This window comes from Hyla sarda, chromosome 8 (assembly GCF_029499605.1).
Source record: "Hyla sarda isolate aHylSar1 chromosome 8, aHylSar1.hap1, whole genome shotgun sequence".
Taxonomy (NCBI): domain Eukaryota; kingdom Metazoa; phylum Chordata; class Amphibia; order Anura; family Hylidae; genus Hyla; species Hyla sarda.
The window spans coordinates 34,961,065-34,979,986 of NC_079196.1; the positions used below are offsets into that span (position 1 = coordinate 34,961,065).

At 44.9% G+C, this 18,922-nt stretch overlaps 1 long non-coding RNA gene across 1 annotated transcript in view; it reads left to right on the plus strand.

Moving 5' to 3' along the window:
- LOC130284754 (uncharacterized) overlaps positions 1-9,194 on the plus strand; it is a 109,248-nt gene extending 100,054 nt beyond the window's left edge. The window contains exon 3 of the long non-coding RNA XR_008847135.1: positions 9,127-9,194. This is a non-coding gene — a long non-coding RNA (uncharacterized LOC130284754). The remainder of the gene's footprint in view (positions 1-9,126) is intronic.
- Positions 9,195-18,922: the final 9,728 nt, after the last annotated feature.

Consider the following 18,922-nt stretch of genomic DNA (forward strand, 5'->3'; position numbering starts at 1 on the left):
CTACAGTGACGTCACGTGATATTAAGGGTTGATACCATCCGACCCTGGGTTCATAACCCCCCCCAAGAACCAAGTAGCTAACCCCAAGCGTAGCGGTGGCTGCGGACCTCACCCGTGGCCACCCCATCGTTTTTGGCGTCCACGAACAGGATTCGGGTGTACGCCTTAACTATTCAACCACTAAATCAAGTCCTTCCCCCAAGTCCGAACTGTGTACGGGACTGTGTTATTGAAAGAAATTTATCTGCAGAGGCGCAGATCAGTCACGAGAACAGTCTACTAAAGTCAAAGAACCACCATGTGTAAAGGAAAGTCAGAAATGATACTTCGTGCCCAAAACTTCCCAGTACCTGAAAGAGTTAAAGATCCTCTGGAAAAGAGCGCCAAGGACTCCCGCCAAAGTCTTCGCCCCGCCCCTGGGCGAGGAAATAGTGTGGTTGTGTCCAGAGCCAAGTGGAATGGAAGAAGTCCAGCCCCTGTTGCCAAGGGGGCGGATGAAGAGGATACGCTGCTGTGTAACATCCGGTCCCAGGCGCAGCCGATGACGCACTTCCGGCTGGCGGCCATTTTGGCGAAGACCTTCATAAAAGGGGAGACACACAGCGGCCTCTTCAGTCTACAGGAAGTACTACAGAGGAGAGAAAAGATGGCGGAGAGCAAGAGCGACACGTGTGCTGAGAGTTCCAAGATGGAGTCCGAGGGTCGGAAGATTGCCGCGGCGGCATCGGAGATGTGTTCCGGGAGCTGGCGGAGAAGTTGCAGCGACTGTCCCTCGGGGCCGACGAGGCCTACTGCCAAGTGCCGTTGCCGGAGGATGATGGCGAGTGGGCAGCAACGCCGCCCGGAGTTCCAGAGACCCGTCGCCTGTAAGGTTGTCGCCACATCATCGCACCTGGGGCTCGTGGGCAGAAATCCCGACGGAGCCGGATGTGAGTACCCCAGCGGAAGCTGATTTCTCCACTCCCTCTTCTGATAGCCCCGAAGCCAGCCCCGTGGCAAAGGTCCCGCCACCTCCACAGGCCGCGGCCGCTTAAGACCAGTCAGCCCCTCAGTCGGCCGAGCGCCCACCATCACCCCCGCTCCCTGGATGGTTGTTAGGGGATGAGCCCGCCATCATCAAATACATGTGGGACAATATCCTCCCGTTGCCTGGGAAATCCCTGCCTCCCATCCCTCCGGCCCGGTCAGAAAAAGCCCAAAGAGATGCCGAAGTGGCTGCCATACTAGAGCAGATGAGGGCAGAGAAGCTAGAGCGCTACGGGCTGTCGTATGAAGAGAGGGAACGGCAGCAACAGGACACCAAACAGTTGTAAGCATATTATATTCGGAGGCAACCCAAAGAAGGTGAGCCCCCCTTGAGAGCAGGAGAGCTACAGTCATCAAGTTTGACCGCATCAGGGCCTGCGGCACCATAATGGACTGTCACCGCGGAGGCACCCTCTTTGTGAACCGGAGGGCGGTGCAAAGACCCTATCTGCCTCCTGAAAAGCACTCTCTAAAACCTGGGGAAATCATTGAGTACACCCCTGTGAAGAGCCTGAGAGGGGAATGGGCTGCAGTAATCACCAGGCCCAGCCGTCCTACTCAGATTCCCTTTGCCTATTTCCCCTCAGAAGATTGGGACTCTGATCCCTTTGGACTTCTTACTTCAAATGTCAAGGAGATTGTTGTCCGAGAGGACTACCCTGACACTTCTGCAGCAGTTATCCAGTTTAAAGAGACAACGCTCTCAAAGACGGCGCACTCAAAGACAGCGCACTCAAAGATGGCGCACTCAAAAACAGCGCACCCAATTCATCCACAATGCACCGATGTACCCGGGCCTACACCAGCAGAGGGTCGGCCCCCAACTTGGGTACCCACGAAAGTGCCAGGGCCCCCTCCTTCAGTGGCGGAGGTTTGGCCCAAAGAGCCGGCAACAACTGATCATCCTTCTGTGGCACAAGCTGCTGCAGTCCAGGTGGTAGTGAATGTCCAACCTACCATCTCAAATTCTACCCTGTCCTATGTATCCTGGGATACCCACGTCGACCCCTTGCAGGGGGCCCAATCCCGAAACCCTCGCTTTATCAGTCAGCCGAGGGCTCCTCCTAGTAGGCGGGATTGGAAAGAAAGAGGACATCCCGTTCCTGCTGCATTAAAAAGGGAGAAGAATAAAGCACCAGAGTGATGCTATCTGAAAATTTTTGTTACTTATAGTCGCAGGACTAACTGTGTTTTGTTCCAGGTTCAGCAACGGTTTAAGTCCAGTGCCTGACACAGGGTGTCAAGAAGAGTTTACAGAGAGGAAACAGGAATCGTAAGTTTTGTACCCGGCCTAGCCGAGAGACTCCCGTATTGGAGATTTTTGTGTGAGGACTATTGAACTCCTTCATAAAACTTCGTAATGACGTTTTCAAGTTTATTGCAAATTTAGTAAACTTAAGTGGTTAAATCTCTCCAGTGTCTGCTCCATATTTGTATGACCTCTAACCTTCAGTACATCTTGTACACATTAATTGTACACCAAGTAGTATTATGGTATAGAATGTCACACCTAAACAGGTAAAATGTATATAGTGTTATACCCGAGTAGGTACCAGGTATCAAGGTATAGGGTAATATGTATAAAATTACTGTGCTACAAAGTCAAAGCACAAAATCCTGCGTGGTGGTTGGTTGTTTCCTATTGGGGTTTATCCAGACAGTCAGGAGATACTTACACTGCCCCATCGCCGACTTCACGTGTAAATAGAGATGGTTTTGCGTAGATCCACACTTTCTAATTTTGGACAACCCCCAGCAAGATATAGGGATTAGTCTAAAAACATGTACATAAACATATGTAGATAAACTACAAACACATACGTCAGTATACACCTCAAGTATACATCTTTGATAATTCACTACAAGTGTATCTAATGGGTAAATCAGTATCAGCTCAAAGCCTCTTAACCCTGTTTGTGCACAGGAACCTACCTGGCCAGTAAGTATCCTGTCCCTAACATAAGCACTACAGTAAAGAAAAATGGTTATATTTAAATGTCTAGCTTTGTATTACATGCATACATAAAAATGTCTAGCAAAAAATAAAATGTGTTCTGGGGAGAAGTGCTTAATCGCCCAAGGGCCCTAGTAGCCAAGGTATTGAGTAGAGAGCCTCCGGCAGCCCAATCCGCACCTATTAGTTTAAGAAATTTATCTAATGTTACATAATATAAGGTGATATAATGTACAGTAAAGTTATATAAGTCTGTATATTCAGCTACCAATTTGTTTAGTTAGACCTGTCAATTGTGTATAGTGTATCATATGCATAGTCCACTTATAGAAAGTACATAGAAAGGTCTTTACAAATGTGTATATATATGTGTGTGTATATATATATATATATATATATATATATATGTGTACAGGTTATAAATAGTAAAATAGCTAAATCTTATTAATATGAACCTTCAATACTCTGGATAATCAGTCTACTAAACCAGTCTGTTAGTATACTTGGATAAATGCTATCCCATTTACACCTACTTATTGTACAGGTTACATAGCAAAGCATATAATGACAATAATATCCTAGTTATAACTATAAATATAAACAGTTTATACACATAGGTATAGGCTAAAGGTTATGTTAGAGGTCCAACTAAAAAAAAAAAAAAATTTGATTAGATATAATAGGTATATATTCTGTCTGGGACCCAAATAACCACGTATTCTACACCAATAATGTTTCGTATCCTACCTCTAAAAGCCTGACATGGACGTTTGTGTGTAAAATGCCTCAGGACTTCTTATGGCCCCAAGGCCACTTCGCTCTTCAATCCGACAGTTCCTTTATGGTCGAGGACGACTTCTGTTTAGTGGTGGGGTTTGTGGTGTCCCAGTACACGTACATTGTGTCAAGGTATTGTAGGCCCTGTCAGATTGAGATCTCCAGTGTCCTGGGGGCTCCCCTGCAGGGACTAAACCATTTCTAATGTGTATTTGCACTGTTATAACTTAATAATCTTTTATTAAGTATCTGTAGCTTTAAGTATGTTACCTAGCAACCTCATGTCTAGTCAGGGTATGTGAGAGTGGAGGACTGAGGGCTAGACTAAACTTTTGTGTAAGGTATTATGTTATTACTTGTATGTAACTTTATTGTAAGTCCTAAAGTGCATACAGACAACTCTATGATCCACAGCTGCCTGGCCAATGGGCTTTAGTTTAGCCTTCCCTGATAAGGGGTGGCATTTCCTGTGTAGTTCAGTTCAGAGGTGGAGTTCAGAGGTGGAGTTCAGAGGTGGAGTTCAGAGGTGGAGTTCAGAGGTGGAGTTCAGAGGTGGAGTTCAGAGGTGGAGTTCAGAGATGGAGTGCAGAAGGGTTCAGAGTTCAGGTGTGGAGAGAAGCTGAGTGAAGAAACAGCAACTCATTTCAGTTCAGAGTACAGAGTGGAGAAATATCCAGCCTTTACTTCAGCCATGATCAGAGAATTCCTAAAGGACAATTCAATATCTTCCGGCGAAAAGCAACAAATCTACCGACACTTCAGTAAGTGACTTTAATCTCAAGCCTAATATAGCGCAGACCTAAAACTCCTAGTCTGGCCGTAAGAGCTAAGCATATATGAAATATCAAGTCCAGGCACTGCAAGCTGTGTGGTCCTCTAGAGACTGTCTGAACCCTTTGGGAGACTTTGGTTGAGCGCTGTGGAGATTGTACCACCTATCTTCAAGTTAGTAAAGCCTCCGTTAAACTGCAACCTAGTGTGGAGTCAATTCTTTCCTTGCTAGCCTGTGGGGAGACGGAGTTCCCTGGACCTGTAGTACCCCGGGAGATACCAAGACTACAGTGGCGTCACGTGACATTAAGGGTTAATACCATCCGACCCTGGGTTCATAACCCCCCCAAGAACCAAGTAGCTAACCCCAAGTGTAGCGGTGGCTGCGGACCTCATCCGTGGCCACCACACATAGACTTGCAATGAGGGGGCGTGACCATGACGTTACAAGGGCGTGGCCGTGACATCACGAGCCTTCGGTGCTGCAGGGAGATCGCGGGGGGTCCCAGTGGCGGACCCCCGTTATCAGTCATCTTATCCCCTATCCTTTGGATAGGGGATAAGATGTCTACGGGTGGAGTATCCCTTTAAGCTTCACCCTGAGAGAATCCCCAAACAGCTGGGAAGGTTTTACTATGGGAGAGGTCGGCATTTATTCTGCCCCTTTGTGGTTTACAGGATTGTTCCTCCAAAACTGGGACTGTTGGTAAGTATGCCCAGGTCCTTTTGGATGAATGCGGTTTAGCTGTAGTAACATACACGACCTGTGGACACACGTGGCACTGTTTTTGAAATATTTCGGTCATGTTTTTCTACTCCTGTACTAGCACTTTAAGTTTATGTAGTATGTCCCAAATTTAGAAGAAAGCTTTGTGTGCTCAGGCTGTGCCACATCTGATGTACTTGCCCTTAACCTGTCCCTGAAAATCAATATATAAAGCCGGCAATTATATGAGGGATCTATAATAATCAGTTAATGTGAAGCACAGCTGGATATGACAGTGAGGACAGAGCACCGGCCGATAGAAGATAACTGTGATTAAATGGAGGCTCCGGGTCCCAGACACTTTATATATTACAAGAGAAGCAAAGACTTTATATCGATTTCACTGCCAAAGACACAGACCATGGAGTAACTCTGCTTCTAAATAAGGGGACACTTATGGGGACACTCTAGCTTACACTTATGGGATCACTCTAACTTACACTTATGGGGACACTCTAGCTTACACTTATGGGAACACTCTAACTTACACTTATGGGATCACTCTAACTTACACTTATGGGATCACTCTAACTTACACTTATGGGAACATTCTAACTTACACTTATGGGAACACTCTAGCTTACACTTATGGGATCACTCTAATTTACACTTATGGGAACACTCTAATTTACACTTATGGGAACACTCTAATTTACACTTATGGGGATACTAGCTTACACTAATGGGATCACTCTAACTTACACTTATGGGAACACTCTAGCTTACACTTATGGGTTCACTTTAACTTACACTTATGGGGACACTCTAACTTACACTTAAGGGAACACTCTAACTTACACTTATGGGGACACTAGCTTACACTAATGGGATCACTCTAACTTACACTTATGGGAACACTCTAGCTTACACTTATGGGAACATTCTAACTTACACTTATGGGAACATTCTAGTTTACACTTATGGGAACACTCTAGCTGACACTTATGGGAACATTCTAACTTACACTTATGGGAACACTCTAGCTGACACTTATGGGGACATTCTAACTTACACTTATGGGAACACTCTAGCTGACACTTATGAGAACATTCTAACTTACACTTATGGGAACATTCTAACTTACACTTATGGGAACATTCTAGCTTACACTTATGGGAACACTCTAACTTACACTTATGGGAACATTCTAGCTTACACTTATGGGAACACTCTAATTTACACTTATGGGAACACTCTAATTTACACTTATGGGAACACTCTAGTTTACACTTATGGGAACACTCTAACTTACACTTATGGGAACACTCTAACTTACACTTATGGGAACACTCTAACTTACACTTATGGGGACACTCTAGCTTACACTAATGGGATCACTCTAACTTACACTTATGGGAACACTCTAGCTTACACTTATGGGAACATTCTAACTTACACTTATGGGAACACTCTAACTTACACTTATGGGAACACTCTAACTTACACTTATGGGAACACTCTAACTTACACTTATGGGAACATTCTAACTTACACTTATGGGAACATTCTAGCTTACACTTATGGGAACACTATAATTTACACTTATGGGAACACTCTAATTTACACTTATGGGAACACTCTAGCTTACACTTATGGGAACACTCTAACTTACACTTATGGGAACACTCTAACTTACACTTATGGGAACATTCTAGCTTACACTTATGGGAACACTCTAGCTGACACTTATGGGAACATTCTAACTTACACTTATGGGAACACTCTAACTTACACTTATGGGAACACTCTAACTTACACTTATGGGAACACTCTAACTTACACTTATGGGAACACTCTAATTTACACTTATGGGAACACTCTAATTTACACTTATGGGAACACTCTAGCTTACACTTATGGGAACACTCTAACTTACACTTATGGGAACACTAACTTACACTTATGGGAACACTCTAGCTGACACAGGGATAGTTTAGTTGATGTTTCCGATACTCTTGCTGATACTTATGGGGACACTTTAATTAATATTTATAGGGACCCTGTTACTGATATTAGTCGAGATACACTAGCTGACACTTATGGGGACACTCCAACCGACATTTTTGGCGATAATCTGGCTCCCACTTCTCGGGGCACTCTAGCTGCCACTTTTGGGAACACTCTAGTTGACACTTATGTGGATACTTTATCCTACACTTATGGGGACACTCCAGCTGACATTTATCGCAATAATCTGGCAGACACTTATCAGGGCACTCTAGCTGACACTTATGTGGACATGAGATGACACAGATACATTCTAGTTGACACTAATTAGGATACTGCAGACCAAATTTATGGAGATAGTCTGATTGACACTTATCGGGGAACTCTAGCTTACACTTATGGGGACACTTTAGCTGACACTTATGGTGATACGCTAGTTGACATTTGTGAGGACACTTATGGGGACTTGTAAAGCCATTTTTGTAAGTTGAGGACATGCAAACAGTTCAAGAGAACTTAAGAAGGATTCCACTCATACCCTGCTCTTAGGAATCATCTTGCTATGCTGACCTGTAAACCTTACTTTTATTTTACTGATAGAAAGAAGGAATAGATGTATAAAATCTTTTTGCAGTTCTTCAGTAACAAGTCCTTGAGCCATGAGTTGTAGCTTACATACATAAACATTCTCATTGCTTTGCCTGAAGTGCATTCACTCTGACTGTAGGTTTCAGCAAGTCCTATTCTAACAGCAATTTCAGTAATAAAAACCCTTGATGGTCCAAAATTGTTCAGGTTACAATGGAATTTATATAGTGCAGGTCCAGAAGCAGCATTGTAATGGTTAAAACACACACAATAAATCAATCAATCAATAAATAAATAAATATTATAATAAATAACAATTATATATATATGTATATATATATATATATATATACACCGTATTTTTTGCCCTATAGGACGCACCGGCATCTAAGACGCACCCAATTTTAAAGGTGCAAAATCTAGAAAAAAAAGATTCTGCACCCAACAGTGATCTTCAACCTGCGGACCTCCAGATGTTGCAAAACTACAACTCCCAGCATGCCCGGACAGCCAACAGCTGTCCGGGCATGTTGGGAGTTGTAGTTTTGCAACATCTGGAGGTCTGCAGGTTGAAGACCACTGGTATAGGAGGTAGTACTCACGTGTCCCCGCCGCTCCGGACCCGTCACCGCTGCCCTGGATGTCGCTCCATCGCTGTCGCCGCGTCCCCGGGGTGTCCCCATCGCTCCGGACGTCTTCTTCCCCGGGATCCACGCTCTCCGTCGCCGTCATCACGTCGCTACGCACACCGCTCCTATTGGATGACGGGACGGCGTGCGCGATGACGTGATGACGACGAAGGAGAGCGCCGGCCATGCAGGGGATCCCGGCACGGAGCAGACACCGAGGAGGCAGGTAAGGTCCCTCCCGGTGTCCTGTAAGCTGTTCGGGACGCCGCAATTTCACCGCGGCGGTCCCGAACAGCCCGACTGAGCAGCCGGGTTATAGTCACTTTGACTTCAGACGCGGCGGTCAGCTTTGATCGCCGCGTCTGAAGGGTTAATACAGGGCATCACCGCGAAAGGTGATGTCCTGTATTAGCCGCGGGTCCCGGCTGTTGATGGCCGCAGGGACCGACCTGATAGGTGTGTATTCGCCATATAAGACGTACCAACTTTCCCCCCCCCCCCCCCCCGTTTTGGGGAAGAAAAAGTGCGTCTTATATGGCGAAAAATACGGTATATATATATATATTTTTTTTTTAAATAAAATAATATAATTATATTAAATAAAATAATTTTTTCTCAACATTTCGGTCTCTAAATGCTCTTACACTTTGTGTCTCCATTTCTTTCAGTGGAGCTTGTCCTGCAGAGAAAGGTCAATGCAGAGGATCCAGGATCTAAACTGGGATATCAGGTTGGGTGAATATTAAATAAAAAGGATTTACTCTTGAACTGAGTGTTTTCTGGATAGTAAAATAGCAGCTCTTTGGTAAACTTCATGATATTTTAAATATTACGGCCCTTTTAACCCCTGAAGGACCAGGCCCATTTTGGCTTTAAGGCCCAGACCAATTTTATTTTTGCATTTCCCTATTTTTCCTCCTCGCCTTCTAAAAATCATAACTCTTATATTTCCATCCACAGACCCTTATGAGGGCTTGTTTTTTGCGTCACCAATTGTACTTTGTCATTACATCACTTATTTTACCATAAAATTTATGGTGCAACCAAACAAATAATATTTATGTGGGAAAATTGAAATTTAGCAAATTTTGGAAGGTTTTGTTTTTACGCTGTACACTTTCCGGTAAAAATGACATGTGTTCTTTATTCTGTGGGTCAATATGATTAAAATGATACCCATGTTATATGCTTTTATATAATTGTACCGCGTAAAAAAAATCTCAAAGCATTTTAATAAAATTAGTATGTTTGAAATTGCCCTATTTTGACCACCTATAACTTTTTCACTTTTCCGTATATGGGGCGGTATGAGGGCTCAACTTTTGCGCTGTGATCTGTAGTTTTTATCAGTACCACTTTTGCCTAGGTTTTACTTTTTATACATTTTGTATTTACTTTTTTTGGAATAAAATGGGACAAAAAAGCAGCAATTTTGGACTTTAAAAAAAAATATTTATGTTCATGCTGTTTACCGTACAGGATACTTAATATATTTTAATAGTTCAGACTTTTACGCACGTGGCAATACCAAAAATGTGTATTCATTTTTTTAAATGCTATTTTGGGAGGTAAAATGGGAAAAACGGACGTTTTACCTTTTTATTGGGGGGAGGGGATTTTTCAAATGTTTTTACTCTTTTATTTTAAATTTTGTAACTTTTTTTTTTACACTTTAATAGTCTCCATAGGAGACTATTTATAGCGATCATTTGATTGCTAATACTGTTCAGTGCTATGTATAGGACACAGCACTGATCAGTATTAACGGTCATCTTCTGCTCTGGTCTGCTCGACCAGAGCGGAAGACCCCGGGAGACATCCGGAGCCAGGTGAGGGGACCTCCTGATGCCATGCTGGATGATCGGATCCCCCGGCAGCGCTTCGGGCGATCCGATCATCCATTTAAAGTACCGCACTGCCGCAGATGCCGTGATCTGTATTGATCACGGCATCTGAGGGGTTAATGGCGGACATCCGAACGATCGCGAATGTCTGCCATTACCAGCGGGTCCCTGGCTGCTGATAGCAGCCGGGACCTGCGGTACATTACGCGAGCACCGGTCTGGTGCTCGCGGTCATGGCGGAGCGTAAATGTACGTCATGGTGCGTTAAGTACTATGGCACCATGACGTACATTTATGTCCATTGTCGTTAAGGGGTTAAACAACTTCCCTGCTTAATAGCCTATGTAATTCCTAACATTTGTGTTCATCACTTTATTTACCAAAAATTATTCAATACCCACAGAATAGGAACTCTAAAGACTTGGACACTAGGTGTCTCCCTTTCTGCAATGCCCTATCCAAATCTGTCTCTAGTAAGAGACATAGTAAGGTGGATTACAGGAAGTGGAGCATACTAATGGTTTGGTGCAGGAGAGGGGGAGCAAGAGAGAATCAAGCCTGTGTACCTGTAGGCTAGTGTTTCCCAACCAGTTTGCCTCCAGCTGTTGCAAAATTACAACTCCTAGCATGTTCAAACAGCTTTTGGCTCTCCGGGCATGCTGGGAGTTGTAGTTTTGCTGGAGGCACCCTGGTTGGGAAAAACTGCTGTAAACTGTGAGCCTCCGGACATCTGCACTGTCCATACAAGGTAAAGTCTTCCCTCTCAGCAGAATCTTAGTACTTAGTGAAACCCCTTTCTTGCTGTGCTGCTTCTGTTCATTTCATTTTTGTTCATAGCACCTTGCAAAAGCAATCCCTTCTCGCTTTGTTGTGTCCCAGAGTAGGAACATCTTCTCTACTTGAACTCTGTTCGGGTGCCTGTCTCTGATCAAAGTTCGAGTCACATGCCATCTATAACACTGTACTGTATAAATTATCCCCAGCACAGTGCCAGCCTATTCGGTGCACTTTCACCAGATCAACGTCGTGGCATAGCAGAGAGGAGTGTGTGCTGTACTCTGGTTGGCCAGAGAAATAAGGGAAAGAAAGTCCAGGTGTGTATACTACTGGCAAACAGCCCAGCATTGGTCCCAGTACCTGAAATGGAGAGAATAAGAAATAGCTGTGCACCATGGAGGGGGCTCTCAGGGGCTGAATAACCGCAGTAAGAGAATAGAAATCCCCTTGTCACCACTCTAAAGAGATAAGCTGATGAAATCATGCAAGTTTAAAAAAATATATTTTTAAACAATAGGTATGCTTTAATAGTTAAAACTTTCATGGACAATATATAGATATGAGATAGATAGATATGAGATAGATACATATGAAATAGATAGATATGTGAGGGAAGTCAGCTTGGATCCGCTGGACCTGTGTGGCAGATGACTCGGACCATACCAGGGAGCGGAGTCTAAGGTGCCGCTGGTTTTCACCAGAGCCCGTTGCAAAGCGGGATGGACTTGCTGCTGCAGGCGGCACCCAGGTCGCTACCCCTGGCACGGCTCGACCACGCAGGCGGCTGAGGAGATACGAGGCACAGGGGGGATAAGGCAACTCGTAGTCTGGATAGCTGAAGGTCAGGGCAGGCGGCACGGTAGCATAGTCAAAGCGAAGCAGGAGTTCAGTAGGCAGGCGGCAGAGGAGCAAGGTCAAGTCATAAGAGCAAGAGATCTGATACACGGCAAGGTAATACAGAGGAACACTTTCTCTAAGGCAAGGCAACAAAGATCCGGCAGAGAACTGAGAAGGGTGGAGGAATTTATAAATGAGCCACACGTGGATTACACTAATGAGCATATTGGCACTTTAAATCTTAAAGCTCCAGCGCAAGCGCCCTAGGGGACGGGGGCACGCACGCCAGAGCAGAGAGGCAGAAGCAGGAGAAACCCCCGTAGAGTGACAGACTGGGGCTCACATGTGGGCACGTCCCGCGATGCGTGTCCCAGCCCCGTTGGCAGCAGAAGGTAAGGGGACCATGCGCTCACGGCCAACGTGTGTGGCCTGAGTGCATAATGTAACATACTCTTTTATACACTCATTTTATACTCAATTTTTTATATCATCAGCCATGTTGACTATGATCCGCCATCTTGTTTGTACTCTTTAATTATGAACTGATCATGAACTTCACTAGCAGTTGTAGCCAGGAAACTTATATTCAAGGTTACAATTGCTGAGCTTACAGGAAAGCTTCAAGGCCATTTAGTTTGAAGCCTCACACACATTGTCCTTCCTTCTTAGAGATAAGACAGCTGTTGGGACCATGTATAATCTGGAAGTGTGCCATCCTTTCAGGTGTGTCTATAAGAATCTGATTTCTATAATAAAAATGTCAGAAGAGTCTGTGTATAGCTTTGGAGTCTGTGTCATTCATTCTTCTACAAGGCCTGATTCGGAATCAAACAACATATTTAAAGGAATACCATAACAGATAGATAGATAGATAGATAGATAGATAGATAGGCAGAGATATATATGGTCAGATTTCCTGAGTCTATTCTAACAAAAACAAATGGGGAGAGAAGCAAGCAGCCGCATACGCCTCTATGTGTCTGAGACCTGAATGGCCCAATAGACTTACATTGTACATTTTGTGACACAGAATTTAAACACTTTATATGTCTTTATGACATATCAAAGTTCTGTTTACCATCAAAAAATGAAGTTTTATTGAAATGAATAGCAGATAGCATAGTATAAAGCAAAAAACAGGTCCGTAGACCTAACCAAGAACAGTAAATCCAGGTACAGAGCATAACATGCATAATTTAGCAAAGTACAAAGGTATCAAAAACAAGTAAAATGAGGTGTTACTTCCGTCATGACAAGCAGTTGAAGTGCAATTTACATCCGGTAATAGAAACAATAGAAATAATGATAGCATAGCACCCCAACTAAAGGGAGGCTCTACCTATGTGCTGCCTAAAGGGGGGCTCTAACTATGTGCTGCCTTATATGGGGGCATCTATGTGCTGCCTAAAGGGGGCCTCTATGTGCTGCCTAAAGGGGGCTCTAACTATGTGCGGCCTAAGATGGGGGAATCTATGTGCTGCCTAAAGGGGGGATCTAACTATGTGATGCCTAAAGGGGGCTCTATGTGCTGCCTAAAGGGAGGCTCTACCTATGTGCTGCCTAAAGGGGGGCTCTAACTATGTGCTGCCTAAAGGGAGGCTCTACCTATGTGCTGCCTAAAGGGAGGCTCTACCTATGTGCTGCCTAAAGGGGGGCTCTAACTATGTGCTGCCTAATATGGGTGAATCTATGTGCTGCCTAAAGGGGGGATCTTACTATGTGATGCCTAAAGGGGGGCTCTATGTGCTGCCTAAAGGGGGCTAATGCACGTTATTCCAAAGAATTTAGGAATAATAGGTGATTTATGCCCTTTATGGATTAAAACCAGACTCTGCATCAACTATGTAATTTTCCATGGGAGTTTTGCCATGGATCCCCCTCCAGCACGCCACAGTCCAGGTATTAGTCCCCTTGAAAAAACTTTTAAATCACTATTGTGGCCAGAAAGAGTCTCTGTGGGTTTTAAAATTCGCCTGCCCATTGAAGTCAATGGCGGTTCGCGGAAGTGCGCATTCGCCGTTCGCGAACCGAAAATTTTATGTTCACGACATCACTACCGGTCAGGGATGGCATGAGTGGTGCATAGAGCAGTGAGAGTGGGGAAAGAGCGTCCAATCAGTATATCGTGTAGACGTGTAAGATTATGTGTCTGCCACCACTGAAACGAGTTAGAAGTGAGCCCAAGAAAAAAAGAAGGGTTGCGCAGAAAGGGGAGAAGCAAAGAGGAAGCAGATTGCAGAGTGAATTTAAATCGAACATGATGCCAGAGAGAAAGAGCATATAGAACTACCCTAGCAGAGGAGGGAAGAATGGCGGTGATAGGAGTCGAGGACAACATAAGAGCCGTCAGAGAACATGGGGAGACTAAGGACTCCTCAAGGGAGACCCATCGTGGCCCACCCTCCTTCAAATTCACAAGGGCAAGTTGGGCTATACGGGCTGCATAATAATTCTTCAGTAAATGTGGCACGGAGAGGCCCCCCACTCGGCGGTGGAGATGCATAACAGTTCGACCAATTCTAGGGCGTTTCTTAGACCAAATAAAGGCAAAGAGGTCCCGCTGTAAAGAAAGAAGATCCTTCCTTAGGGTTGGTATCTGTTAGGATTCGGCAGGCTGGATGTGGATCCTCTGTGTCAGCGAGGGATAGGCGTGGACCGTACCGGTGGACCGGTTCTAGATTGCTACTGGTATTCACCAGAGCCCGCCGCAAAGCGGGATGGACTTGCTGCGGCGGTAGCAACCAGGTCGTATCCACCGGCAACGACTCAACCTCGCTGACTGCTGAGAAGGCGTAGGACAGAAGGACTAGACAGAGCCGAGGTCAGACGTAGCAGAAGGTCAGGGCAGGCGGCAAGGTTCGTAGTCAATGGTGATAGCAAGAGGTCTGGAACACTGGTATGGCAAACACAGTAAACGCTTTCTCAAGGCACAAGGGCAACAAGATCCGGCAATGCAGGGAAGGGGAAGTGAGGTTATATGGACGTGGAGCAGGTGGAAGCTAATTAGACTGATTGGGCCAGGCACCAATCATTGGTGCACTGGCCCTTTAAATCTTAGAGAGCTGGCGGGCGCGCGCCCTAAGGAGCAGAGCCGCGTGCACCAGGACGTGACAGCCGGGGACCGGGACAGGTGAGTAGCTTGGGATGCGATTCGCGAGCGGGCGCGTCCCGCTATGCGAACCGCATCCCGGCCGGCAGTGTCAGTGCAGCGCTCCCGGTCAGCGGGTCTGACCGGGGCGCTACAGAGAGAGGAACGTTGCGAGCGCTCCGGGGAGGAGCAGGGACCCAGAGCGCTCGGCGTAACAGTATCAAAGTTCTTTTAAATGACAGGTACACCTTAAGGTAGGCTTGAATTTTGGATAACACAATTTTGTGGAAATTCAGAGAATAGGGTAAGTGCTTATATCCGTCTGCATTTCCAAAATTTCGTTACAGGAACAGGAAACCGGAACATTTCTAGAAAGCTACATGACAGATACTGATAGTGTCAATTGAAAATGCTAATACAGAAAATACTTTCTGATGTGGCAGAAAGGCGAGCCTGACGTAGGCCACAAAAAAATCTGTGTACTTGAACTTTGTACTTTGAATAAAATTAATAAAACGTTAATATAAAAAAAAAAATCTGTGTAAAATGGAGAGGCCCTTGTTCAAATTCTCCTCTCTTAAAAGATGAATTTTTCCTCTTGGGGATTGAAATAAAGTGAATGTATCCTCACAACTGACCAACCCCACTGACATATTGGGCTTCCTTGGGTATACCTAAAGGGGTCTTTTACAGAAAATGGTATCATTTCACAGAACATATAGCACTGCATGCTGGGCTATTTATTCTTGCAGAAATCATGGAATCTGCCACAGAGCTCCCAACACAGATGGACGTTCAGTAGCCCAAGTTATTGTGTTACAGAACACGTTTCTACAGTATACAGAGAAGTTTGTTTCCCTTGACAGATCCTCCTTACTCCCAAATATTATATTCTTAAAATTCCTTCACCTTCACTTTTCTATCATCTATAATACAGATATAGGGGGAGATTTATCAAAACCCCTCCAGAGGAAACATTGCCCAGTTGCCCATAGCAACCAATCAGATTGCTTCTTTCATTTTGCAGAGGCCTTGTTAAAAATGAAAGAAGAGATCTGATTGGTTGCTATGGGCAACTGGGCAACTTATTCTCTGGACAGGTTTAGATAAATCTCCCCCATAAAGTTCAAAACTGGGAGGGGAAAAGTTGGTGCGTCTTATACGGCAAATACACATTAAAACCTGGGACCCGCGGCTTATACAGGACATCACCGATCGCGGTGATGCCCTGTATTAACCCTTCAGACGCGGCGATCAAAGCTGAACAGCTTACAGGACACCGGGAGGGACCTTACCTGCCTCCTCCGTGGCCGATCGGCGAATGACTGCCGGGATCCCCTGCATGGCCGGCGCTCTCCTTCGTCGTCATCATGTCGTCGCGCACGCCGTCCCGTCATCCAATAGGAGCGGCGTGCGTAGCAACGTGATGGCGGAGACGGAGAGCGAGGATACCGGGCAGCAGAGACGTTCCGGAGCGATGGGGAAACCCCGGGGACGCGGCGACAGCGATGGAGGGCGACATACAGGGCAGCGGTGACGGGTCCGGAGTGGCGGGGACACGTGAGTATTGCCTCCTATACCAGTGGTCTTCAACCTGCAGACCTCCAGATGTTGCAAAACTACAACTCCCAGCATGCCCGGACAGCCAACGGCTGTCCGGGCATGCTGGGAATTGTAGTTTTGCAACATGTGGAGGTCCGCAGGTTGAAGATCACTGTCCTATACTTTACATTGTATTTGGTTCAGCATCTTTTTTTTCTAGATTTTCCTCCTTTAAAATTGGGTGTGTCTTATATGCCGGAGCGTCTTATATACCGGAGCGTCTTATATGCCGGAGCGTCTTATATGCCGGAGCGTCTTATATGCCGGAGCGTCTTATATACCGGAGCGTCTTATATGCCGGAGCGTCTTATATACCGGAGCGTCTTATATACCGGAGCGTCTTATATGCCGGAGCGTCTTATATGCCGGAGCGTCTTATATGCCGGAGCGTCTTATATACCGGAGCGTCTTATACGGCGAAAAATACGGAAGTTCTGCTATACCAAACATGACTCTTCTCTGGATTCCCAGCTGAACTAACAAGTATCTTATACTCCTGCTCAAAGACGTTCACGAAACATCTGTCAAAAGTCAGTAAAAGGTTTCTATACCAGAGTAAAATCTACCTCCTGTCTAAGAAGCTCGGGCTGCTGTCCTGTCACTCCCTCATGCTTTACACTGCAGCTCTGCTTGTAAGGATTCACAGAGGGCGGTACATGATTAGATAAACATGGCTTCTCTCTTCCAAACAGCGCCATACTTGTCCACTGGTTGTGCCTGGTATTGCTGCTCAGCATTATTCCTTTCTGCGGAACTGAGCTGCAATACCAGACACAACCTGTGATCAGCTGGGGCACTGTTTTTGGAAGAAAGCAGCCATGTTTTTCTAATGCTTTTAAAGGGGTACTCCGGTGAAAAACTTTTTTTTTTTTTTTAAATCAACTGGTGCCAGAAAGTTAAACAGATTTGTAAATGACTTCTATTAAAAAATCTTAATCCTTCCTGTACCTATTAGCTGCTGAATACTACAGCGGAAATTGTTTTCTTTTTGAAACACAGAGCTCTCTGCTGACATCACGAGCACAGTGCTCTCTGCTGACATCTCTGTCCATTTTAGGAACTGTCCAGAACAGCATATGTTTGCTATGGGGATTTCCTTTTACTCTGGACTATTCCTAAAATGGACAGAGATGTCAGCAGAGAGCACTGTGGTCATGATGTCAGCAGAGAGCTCTGTGTTTCAAACAGAAAAGAATTTCCTCTGTAGTATTCAGCAGCTAATAAGTACAGGAAGGATTAAGATTTTTTAATGGAAGTAATATACAAATCTGTTTAACTTTCTGGCACCAGTTGATTAAAAAAAAAAAAAAAAAAAAAAAAAAAGGAGTACCCCTTTAACATTCTTTTTGTCTAGCATAAGGCTTAGCTTCAGTAAAATTTTATGGAAGCAGAGAGAACACTTGCTCTTTACTTAGATAGACTAATCAATACCATTATTTGAAGGACATTTACAGCTCTGGATATGATATATTAGGATGCTTTTTATTTGTTTTTCTTTTAAACCTTTTAGTCTAATCTTTGGTTTATAAAGGAGTCTGTCACTGAGAAAGGCCTTTGATATTACATTATCATCCACTCAAGCCCCCTCCTGATCTTAAAGGGGTACCCTAGCTGCCCTAGTGTTCGTAACATTCTGTTCTGAATGCTGGGTGTGGGCAGCGGGGGTCGTGTCATCACGGCCACGCCCCTTGTGATTGCACTGAGGGGGCGTGGTGTGATGTCACGAGGGGCGTGGACATGACATCACGACCCCCGCCGCCCAAACTAAGCATTTTAATCGAACGCCGGGCACTGCACAGAGATCGCCGGGGTCCCAGCTGTGGGACCCCCACGATCAAACATCTTATTCCCTATCCTTTGGATAAGAGATAACATGTCTAGGGGCGGAGTACCCCTTTAAAGTAAGACTTGGTGGTTGTCATACCCATTAGGACAAGGGTCTATTCACACGGCAGAATTTTTGCTTCCAGAAATCAGCTTGTGGAATTCTGCCTTAAATTAAAGCCCATAGATTTCTATCGGATTCCGCACTCCCATTCACATTTCTGAATTTCCGCTTGCGGAAATTATTATTATTGTTATCATTAGTATTATTATCATTGTCCAACGAATGTCCAATATTTACCAGCATGTTGATGTTGGGTCCAACATTTATGATTAATATCTTTAAACTAGCTGAGTATCCGGCGTTGCCCGGTTTTTCCTTCCTAATCCTTGTTGGGGAGGAAAATGAACAAAGGAGGAAGCTTTTGACTTCATATCCCATCCCCATATATTGTTATCATATCCCAACCACATATCCCGTCCTCATATATT